Source organism: Leptopilina heterotoma, unplaced genomic scaffold (genome assembly GCF_015476425.1).
Source record: "Leptopilina heterotoma isolate Lh14 unplaced genomic scaffold, ASM1547642v1 Lhet_243, whole genome shotgun sequence".
Classification (NCBI taxonomy): Eukaryota; Metazoa; Arthropoda; class Insecta; order Hymenoptera; family Figitidae; genus Leptopilina; species Leptopilina heterotoma.
The window spans coordinates 597,242-608,176 of record NW_025110958.1 but is presented as its reverse complement, the minus strand read 5'-3'; positions in this window follow the sequence as shown (position 1 = coordinate 608,176).

The following is a 10,935-nucleotide window of genomic DNA, read 5'->3' as shown; positions in this document are numbered from 1 at the left end:
ACAACATGTAAGGAACACGTAGGGTAGAGCGGGGCTAGTTGAGCATAGAGGTAAGTTGGGCAACCAAAATATCTCAGAAACTATACACTGGCTGCTAATACGTTCAATGGCAGAAACCGCCTCTGCCCGTGTAGAAAAATTGTTGGGTTCTAGTGTGGTGCCAGAAAGACAGTCTATTCTCTAACTGGGCGCTGAAAAGACTGTCTGACCATGGGCTAATCAGACCAGTGACAATCGAACCACGCGTTGGTCCAGACTGGACGAGCTAATCAGGGCTAATGAGCAGTACTAATATTTCAAATTTTAGGTTCGATTTCAATATTTCAGTTTTTTAATTTTAAATAATTTACCCAAATTTACTCGGTTCTCACGTTTATTCAATGTAATGTAAAAATATGAATTATTAATAATAAATAAATATTATTGTTATTCATATATATGTGTGTATATGTATTTAATGACAATAACTTATTATTATAATAATTATATTATTTTTAAATAAATAATATACTGCACTAGCAGTAGATATTATTTAAAAGAGTAATATTGAAAGATAATTTTAATAAAAAAACAATTTGCGTTAATTGGTACATTTTTAAATTCATTCTTTAACAGGCCTTTAACATTATTTACAAACATGTTTACAATTTTAATTTATAACACTTATACAGATTAAATATAGTAATTTTATTATTTTATATAACACTTACAATGAAAAATATCCGCTCGCATGTGGGATGCCCACCCTAGGGATGCCCACCCTTGACGACCCGACTTAAAGCATTTAAACCGCACGGCCACTGAAGTCTGGGTATGAACTCTCCTAATTTACTATATCAATGCCAGTGTCATATATTCTGTTGCTTATAAGGACGAAGTGAAAACTATGACTAAAATTATTACACATAATAATCCCGAATTACTTTAATTATTATATATGAATATTTAAATAAATAATTCTTACTACAATTATAATCATTAACCATTTTTTAATAAATTACTTTCAGTTTTATCAAAATTTTTTTAAATAATTGAATTCTTATGGCGAATTTCAATAGAATTCTTAAGTATAATTATACACTTTTCGAAGAATTCGATTAAAATTGTATTAAAAATAATTAAGAAATTCTGAGATTAACATTACATTTTATTTTGCCAAGAATCTTGTTAAAAATTTGGAAAATAATTGAATTTCAGAGAACGATTTTATTATTTATAAAGATAAGGCTTCCGTTTCCGGTACCGTTTCGGTGTACACGCGCTTGGAAAGAGTTAAGAGTTTTTTGAGAAATATAAAGGTTTTAAAAAAGGGTGGGTAGTGTAGAGTGCTGAGTGTGTAGTGTAATTTGCGGTAGTGTAAAGGAAAGGTATGTTTGTATAGAGTAGTGAATGTATAAGTGATAAAAAAGGTAAAAAAGAGAAGTGTGTTCTGTGAGGTTAGGTTGCTTCAAGTGAGAGAGAGGAGAGAGAGACAGTGGAAAAATTTTGAGCATTTGAGTGATAAGGTAGATTTCTGGAATGGCTGAGTTTGACTCAAGTAGTGTTAGCGAGAATGAGAAAAAGGCGCGGGTATTTGAAAGGGGAATAGAAAAGAATGGAAAAAAGATGACGTGTGAGGATTGCATGGATTTGTTAGAATTAGTATGGATGATGAAGGACGCGATGGATGAAGGAGCGAAGAGAGTGAAGGAAAATTTGATGGATATATGTGAGGATGGGGAATCAAGGGACAAAGAGATAGTGGAAATTGAAGAGAGGTTGGAGAAATTGCAGGAAATGTGGAATGAATGGGATAGTAGGTAGAAAAAGGATAAGGAAAGCATGTGGAGAAGAATGAATGGATTAGAAAAATTTATAAAGGAAGTGAATGAGGGGACAGAGAAAGTTGAGGGAAGTAAACATGATAGGTTAAAGTGGAAAATGGCGGATTTGACAAGGCGAGTGGATGTAGTTGAAAAGGAGAAAAGAAAAAAGAATGTAGTGATCAGAGGTATGAATGTAGGTGTGTTGGAGGGTAAAAGGGCAGTGGAAAAAGTGTTGGCTTGGGTGGGGGTTAATGTCTCGGTGAAAATGGTACAAGCGTTAGGAAGGGGTGAATATGGTTTGCCAAAGTTATGGTTGGTGGAGTTAAGTAGTGAGGAAGAGAAAATGGAGGTGATGAGGGTGAAAGGAAGACTGAAAGGAAGTGTAATAAGAATAGATGAGGATAGAAGTTGGAGAGAGAGAAGAATGATATGGTTATTAAGAGAAAGAGCGGGGACGGAGAGAGTGATTGGAAAGTAGTTAAGAATGGGTAAGGATTGTATTTGGGTGGATGGGGTAAAGTATGTTGTGGGGGAGGATATGGGTGGAGTGATGGAAGTGTGTAAATTGTGATAGACAGGGATAGGCTGAGAATGAGGTGAGAAGATTTTGCTTGGATGGATGGATGGTTAAAAATGGATGACTGGAGCGTGTAACCCTATTGAAAATCCCCATATGGGAAACCACATGGGAAACCACATGGGATCCTATGTCAAAAACCATGTAAAACCCTACTTCCATAAAGGAAACCACGTGGTTTACCATGTGGTTTCCCATGTCAAACCATATGGGAAATTGAGACAGGATTTTAGTTAGGAATAGACATGGGGAATTTGAACAGTTCATCTATGCATAAAACCATATCAAATCCCACATGTTTTTCCCATGTCAAATCCTAAACCAAATCCCATGTGAAAAACATTATCCGCCTTATTGAATATCCCTACATGGGAATCCACTTGGAATTTTACAAGGGATTTCACATAGGATTTTATATGGGAATTGACATAGGATTTCATGCAAGATTTCACCTAGGATTTAATGAGACATCACATAGTATTTTATTAAAGATCCAATGAAGAAATTTTCAAAGGATTAAAAATTATTTAATAAAAAATTAAATAATAAATAGTATTAGTGTTACAAGTCATCAAAAAAGTAAAAAAAACGATCATTTGAAACACGTCCTCTCTGCTACAGGTTCTCAGCTTTTATATACTTCCAGAATCGTCTCAACAGCGAGAGAAGTCACTTTCGCCACCTAGCGGTGAAAGTATAGGAGCGACAGTAATCTTTAACATTACTAAGGAAACCATGTGGAATACTACGTAGGATTCCATGTGGTTTCCTACGTGGGGATTTACATGGGATTTTACTTAGGAATTCATTTGGGAATTTATTTCTACTTAAATTCCTAAGTAAAATCCCATGTAAATCCCCACGTAGGAAACCACATGGAATCCTACGTGGTATTCCACATGGTTTCCTTAGTAATGTTAAAGATTACTGTCGCTCCTATACTTTCACCGCTAGGTGGCGAAAGTGACTTCTCTCGCTGTTGAGACGATTCTGGAAGTATATAAAAGCTGAGAACCTGTAGCAGAGAGGACGTGTTTCAAATTATCGTTTTTTTACTTTTTTGATGACTTGTAACACTAATACTGTATATTATTTAATTTTTTATTAAATAATTTTTAATCCTTTGAAAATTTCTTCATTGGATCTTTAATAAAATACTATGTGATGTCTCATTAAATCCTAGGTGAAATCTTGCATAAAATCCTATGTCAATTCCCATATAAAATCCTATGTGAAATCCCTTGTAAAATTCCAAGTGGATTCCCATGTAGGGATATTCAATAAGGCGGATAATGTTTTTCACATGGGATTTGGTTTAGGATTTGACATGGGAAAATAATTATAAATAAATGATACTGTTTTTCACTTGGGGATTGACTTGGGAAAATAATTATAAATAAATGATACTGTTTTTCACATGGGATTCGGTTTAGGATTTGAATGGGAAAAACATGTGGGATTTGATATGGTTTTATGCATAGATGAACTGTTCAAATTCCTCATGTCTATTCCTAACTAAAATCCTGTCTCAATTTCTATATGGTTTGACATGGGAAACCACATGGTAAACCACGTGGTTTCCTTCATGGAAGTAGGGTTTTACATGGTTTTTGACATAGGATCCCATGTGGTTTCCCATGTGGTTTCCCATATGGTTTCCCATATGGGGATTTTCAATAGGAAATCTTAAATAAGATTATTATTTTATTATTATTATTTTATTTAATTTCTCTTAAGAGAGGTGAGAAAGCAGGTTTTTGAAAAAGGGTGGGCGAATTGGGTTGAAGCCAGCATGGGCATAGAAGGAACTGGAAACGGAAGCCCGGCACTGGCGATAGGTTAAGAGCGTAAGGTTGAGAGCGTGGAGAGAGTTGCGTTTTAGGTTAAGTTGTATGTAGAGAATGTTTAGTTGTAAGGATTTTTGTAAATATAGGTTAAGATTATTATGTATGTACTTGGGAGTCTCGAACCCTACCTATTGTAGGGAGAGTAAATAAATAAACTACTATTTATAAAGATAATTGAAATTTTGATGAGAATTTAAACAAATTTTTGAACATAATTGAATTTCTGTGTAGAATTTTGTTACTTTTGAAAATAATTAAATTTCTACAATAATCTGTAACTTCTCCAACACTTAATTGTTTATAGTGTTTTCAACTAAAATTTTTCTACAGATAAATTATTTTTAATAATTAATCAAATACAATATGTTAAAAAATTTATCTAATTTTAGGAGAATTTGAATTATTGGGCATTTTTCAAAAATCTAAGATTTTTAGAATTTTTAATTAAACTCATTGAAAATTTTATTTATAGGTAATAATTCATATAAACCTACAATATTTATTTTTGAACGATTCTTTAGATACTAAATTATTCCATTGAATTTTGAAGTGACAATCCATGTATAAATTCAAAGAAGACCGACAAATCGGGCACTAAAGTCTTGATTGTACTTTGATTTGTACTTTAAAAATTTTGAATTCTAGTGATGCCAATGAAGTCCCATATAGCATACAGTTAGACAGTCTAAATTAGACCGTCCAGAAAAATCCCATATAGCATACAGTTAGAAAGTCTAAATTAGACCGTCCAGAAAAATCCCATGTAGCATACAGTTAGAAAGTCTAAATTAGACCGTCCAGAAAAATCCCATATAGCACACAGTTAGACCGTCCAGATTAGACCGTCCAGATGCGTCTAGTTGGGGCAATCTCTGGACTCCAGACTGCCCCGAAATTTTTCTACACGGGTGGCGGTTGCACAGTAAGGTCCCCTCCTGCTCCTGCTTCTTTCTGCCATTGAACGTATTAGCGGCCAGTGTATAGTTTCTGAGATATTTCGGTTGCCCAACTTACCTCTATGCTCAACTAGCCCCGCTCTACCCTACCTGTGTCTAAAATTTCGCACCATTCAATATCATTTTTTAATAATTTTTAAGGTCAATTAAAAATTTACATTAGGTTCATCCATTGAAACCTGAATCATCTTATTTAGTTCTAGTCCATTATCCTTTAGTGCAGATATAAAAGATGTTAGTAAATTTTCTGCTGTTGCGTAACCTAAGAAAACGGAAGTCAAATATCTGGTCTGCACTTCATTATTTTCCCAAAATCGAATTACCAGATCCATTTGTCCTTTTTGAATAACTTAATTCAAACATTCGTCAAAAGACACCGTGTATTCTGAACACTGTTTTACAGTGCAAGAAAAATTTCTTTAAAAGAAAGGTCCTAGTCCATATGTAATGACGTAAGATATTTTATCTTTATGCATCTGAAACTTCTTGGCGATTTCACTATCCGTAAACATAAGAGTAAATAATTCAACTGCATTAGAAAACGTTCGAGTTGATCACAGTTGATCACAGCTTCTGAAAGTTACACTGTCTTTTGGCCATTTTAAATTGCGATTTCAAAATGATAACATAAAAACTAAAACACGAAAAAATGTATAACTAATTTATACATCAGTCATCAATCTGAATGGGTAAGAAAGTTATAAAATATAATTATAAGGTGAATTCCCAGTGTGTTTTGCAGTATAAAGGCGACGTACGCATTGAAAATGCAATGGAAACCATTCTAATCTTATTGGCTGAATGTTCTCCGTTTTACGCTATCAAAGCATAATGTGTAAACAGAATTTCATGAATGTAAGAGAGATAGCACTATTTGTCTGGCACTAATGAAATATAATTTATTTAATTATGAAATTGTTGAATATTAAAAAACAAAATATAAAAAATTCAAGGACAAAAGTTAAAAATTCAGGACATTTCAGGACTTTTTTTCAAAGTCCAGGACATTTCCAGGAATTTCAGGACTTCCAGGATCAGTAGACACCCTGGGATCCCTTAATCACTGAAGACTGGAAAGGGATGACAATCAGCTGAGTCAAAATTCCTGAAGTGGACTAGAGTAATTTCAAAATTACTGTATTCAATTAAAAACATGTTAAATGTAGACCTTATTATGAGTTTATTGAACAGTTCAAAGGAATTTTTAAAAAATTAAAATTTCTCTAAGTTATAAACAATTAAAGTTCTTTACAGTGATTAATTAAAAAATTCTTATCTCGTGATAGAATCAATGGATTTTAATGAAACTTGCATTTTTGTAAACCTTAAATGTTGCAGTTTTATTTAAAAAAAATAAAAAAAAATTATTGTTAAAATTTTTTAATTGTTATTGCAAAATTAATTGTTTATTCGCAAAAAAAACAATGTTCGCATTGTCGCAGAAAGTTTGCATAAAAGTGGTTTAAGAGGAAATGTTTTAAGGATTTTATAACCGTTCTCAAATTTAGTAGATCGCAAATAGCAAAAAAGTTATAGCGTTTTTCTATCGCGCCGCACGTCTACAGCGCTAGCGCGCGGAACGTCTCACAGTCAGTGAGGCAAAAACACGCTATTGGACAAACTGATTTTTAGACCACAATTTTTAGACCACAATTTTTAGCCGATTGACAAAATTTTTTTTGAAATTAAAGCTAATAAAATTTTGCGTAAAACGTATGTTTTTTATTTAAAAAAATTTCCGTTAATTGTTTATTAAATGTTAAATAAAAAAATGATAAATTTTTTCACTTTAAACAAATATTGTTGGTTATGAAAGCTTATTATACTATTAATAATTACCAAAAGCGTTATAGCCATGTTATAAAAATGTTTTGAGACATTAACTATCTTGTTTAAACAATTTTTGCTTTTGTTATAAACAAATGAATTAAGAAAAGCTTTTTTTAATATTATGTAAATTTAGTTACTAAATTTTGCATAAACAAACTCTCATACTATACTTATGATATGCAAATAAATACAAGTGAAGTTTATTGTTATAAACAATTACTTTTTGTTATGTTATAAACAATTTATTTATTTACAATTTTTATTTTTTAACACAAAGTTTATTATATTTTATCAAAAATTATTATTACTAGTTACGATTTACACGAAGCATGTTTTACTCTTATTCATTAATGTAACTTTGTTTAAACAAAGATTAATTAACAATTGCACAGTTTCTTTATTTTTAGTTTTTTTAGCCTCGTTTTTTTGTATATTTCCTTGTATATAAAGTAATTTCTTAACTTGTTGTCAAATTTCACATTTCTTAATAATTTAAATTGTTATTAACAATTGTTAAATAATATTAAGGAGAAAACTCTTTTAAAATATAGTGTGGGACCAAATCAGTGTCCAACCATACATCTAAGATAGCAACTATTTGATTTATAAGCAAATAAAAAATAAAAAACACAAATAATGTTGAATTAAAGATTGATCCTTTTTATTGTGTAATTAAAATTAAGATTTGTACACTCAACGTGCATTTGGAATTAACCTTGCTGATTCAATCTGCCACTTTTGCTTTTTCAATCAAGAATCGATTGACAGTAAAAAAAAATAAAAATTGTTAATAAATAAATTATTTATAACATAACAAAAAGTAATTGTTTGTAACAATAAATTTCACTGGTATTTATTTGCATATCATAAGTATAGTATGAGAGTTTGCTTATGCAAAATTTAGTAACAAAATTTACATAATATTTATTTGTTTATAACAAAAGCAAAAATTGTTTGAACAAGATAGTTAATGTCTTAAAACATTTTTATAACATGGATACAACGTTTTTGGTAATTATTAATAATATAATAGGCTTTCATAAGCAATAATATTTGTTTAAAGTAAAAAAATTTGTCATTTTTTTATTTAACATTTAATAAACAATTAACGGAAATTTTTTTTAAATAAAAAACATACGTTTTACGCAAAATTTTATTAGCTTTAATTTACAAAAAAAATTTTTCAATCGGTTAAAAATTGTGGCCCAAAAATCAGTTTGTCCAATAGCGTGTTTTTGCCCTACTGACTGTGAGACGTTCCGCGCGCTAGCGCTGTAGACGTGCGGCGAGATAGAAAAAACGCTATAATTTTTTGCTAATTGCGATCCACTAAATTTGAAAACGGTTATAAAATCCTTAAAACATTTCCTCTTAAACCACTTTCATGCAAACTTTCTGCGACAATGCGAACATTGTTTTTTTGCGAATAAATAATTAATTTTGCAATAAAAATTAGAAAATTTTAACAATAATTTTTTTTTATTTTTTTAAATAAAACTGCAATATTTAAGGTTTACAAAAATGCAAGTTTCATTAAAATCCATTGATTCTATCACGAGATATGAATTTTTTAATTAAGCACTGTAAAAAACTTTAATTGTTTATAACTTAGAGAAATTTTAATTTTTTAAAAATTCCTTTGAACTGTTCAATAAACTCATAATAAGGTCTACATTTAACATGTTTTTAATTAAATACAGTAATTTTGAAATTACTCTAGTCCACTTTAGGAATTTTGACTCAGCTATAAAACATCCCTAGGGCTCTGTCCCATTTGTTTTCCGAACTAATGATTGTTTTCATGTGAATATTTTGCTTTACTATTCCATTTCTTTTATTTTGTATGGTTTTCTGTTTCTATCTATGAGCATGCTTCTATTTTATTTTATTTTTAATCTATTTACAACTTTTGTTTATTCCTTATTTTCTTTTGTTATGTCTGTATCCGTCTCCCTCTCTCACAACTATTTGGGGGAAGCCGAAATCTTGGAATAAATGACTATTATTTCCGACTGCCACAACTGTCTTTGATTTGAGTCATAATTGTACTCACGTAACAATCTTTAAAACTTTTGTTTTTTTCTCAAGGTCTTTTTTTCAAAACTTAAGATTTGCTTCTCTCATTACGTTTCACGGTGGGCTTGAACCAACTTTAAATAAAAAGTCTTGCGAAATGGGATTTTTTTTGTGGATTCCAACACTAGAGACCTCCTTGAGTATTTTGAAACAAAAATAAAATAATCCATTCGGCCGTTTTTGAAAAAAGTAATTTTTAGTATTTCTATCGTGAACTCTGTATACAAGCACTTTAAAAAAAGGTACAAAATCAAATTTAATTTTAATTTCATGAGTGTATTTTGGATAGCAGAATCTGAATTTGATGTTGGATTTAAGAATTTCAAAATGTCGGATCCAATATGTCGACCAAAAAGTTTAAAAATTGTTTAGATCTACTTGGGCCTCAATACTTAAGGGTTTTCGGGGTCACTAAATCTGACTTCAATGGTAGGTTTTGAAAATTAGAAATGGCAGATCCAATATGGTGACCAAAAAGTTTAAAAATTGTTTAGATCTATTTGAAACTCAATACTTAAAGGTTTTTGGGGTCGCTAAATCTGAATCCAATGTCAGTTTTTAAAAATTAAAAATGGTGGATCCAATATGGTAAACAAAATTTTTAAAATGGTATGTGGATTTAATGGTCTCTATTGTTAAAATATTTATTAACCCTTGGGTGGGCAATCTAAAAAAATTACGTAAGCGGGTAAGTGGGGTCCATTGGACCCCGCTTTAAAAAGGCTTAAAAAACGTAGATCTTTGCATATTTTGTTTCCTTTTTATTATATTATGAATTTTAATGCATTAAATTTAAAATATAAAAATGATGATTAGGATTTTAAATTTAACGAACTGTTAGATTTGCGAAGTATTCTGGAAAATACACACACCGTTCTGAGTGCAAGGCAGGATTAATTTGTGTAGGCACAAATTTCTTAAAAGAAAAACACTATTTTGTTGTTTGTATATAGCACAATTAGTACAATCTTTATCCTTATGACATTGCGGGGTTCTCTGGACCCCGCTTGCCAGTTCGTAAAATGCCGGTAAAATGTTTTAACACCCATGTGACCCCAAAAACGCTTTTTTGAGGTTTTTTAACATTCTTTTTCTGTTTAACCTGACGTGTTAGAGACTTCCACAAGGTCTTAAATTAAATCTTGAAATGTGCAATACAAGACCCATGTCCATAAAATAAAAAAAAATTAAATTTTTTTTCAAAAAATGGGGTTGAAAACACCAAAAATGTGTGTTTTTGGATTGCGTTAATAGACTTCTTGCAATTGCTTGGTTTCGCTTGAAAATGGTTACCCGGGGTTTTTAGGGTCGCTGATTACGAATCCGATATGAGTTTTCAAAAATTTAAAATGGCCGATTAGTAATCAGCGACCCAAAAAACAAAAAAAAATTGTTAAATTTTCAAGAGAATCCAAGCTCATGAAATTAAAATTAAATTTGATTTTGTACTTTTTTTTAAAGTGCTTGTATACAGAGTTCACGATAGAAATACTAAAAATTACTTTTTTCAAAAATGGACCGATGGATTATTTTAATTTTTGTTGCAAAATACTCAGGGAGGTCTCCAGTGTTGGAATCCACAAAAAAATCCCATTTCGCAAGACTTTTTATTTAAAGTTGGTTCAAGCCCACCGTGGTTTTGTTGATTGCTAAGGTTGTAACGATAGCATTTAAAATCTAACGTGAGAAATTATATTTCGTACAGACAGTATATCTATATATACTACAGCACGTTCAGCCTGCTAGTCGCGAAGAGAGTAGCCACCGCGCACACACCGCCGCGTCGCGCCTACGTCACACACCCCACCGCGAGACTTACCTGGCTAGCGATCAGACTTCTATAT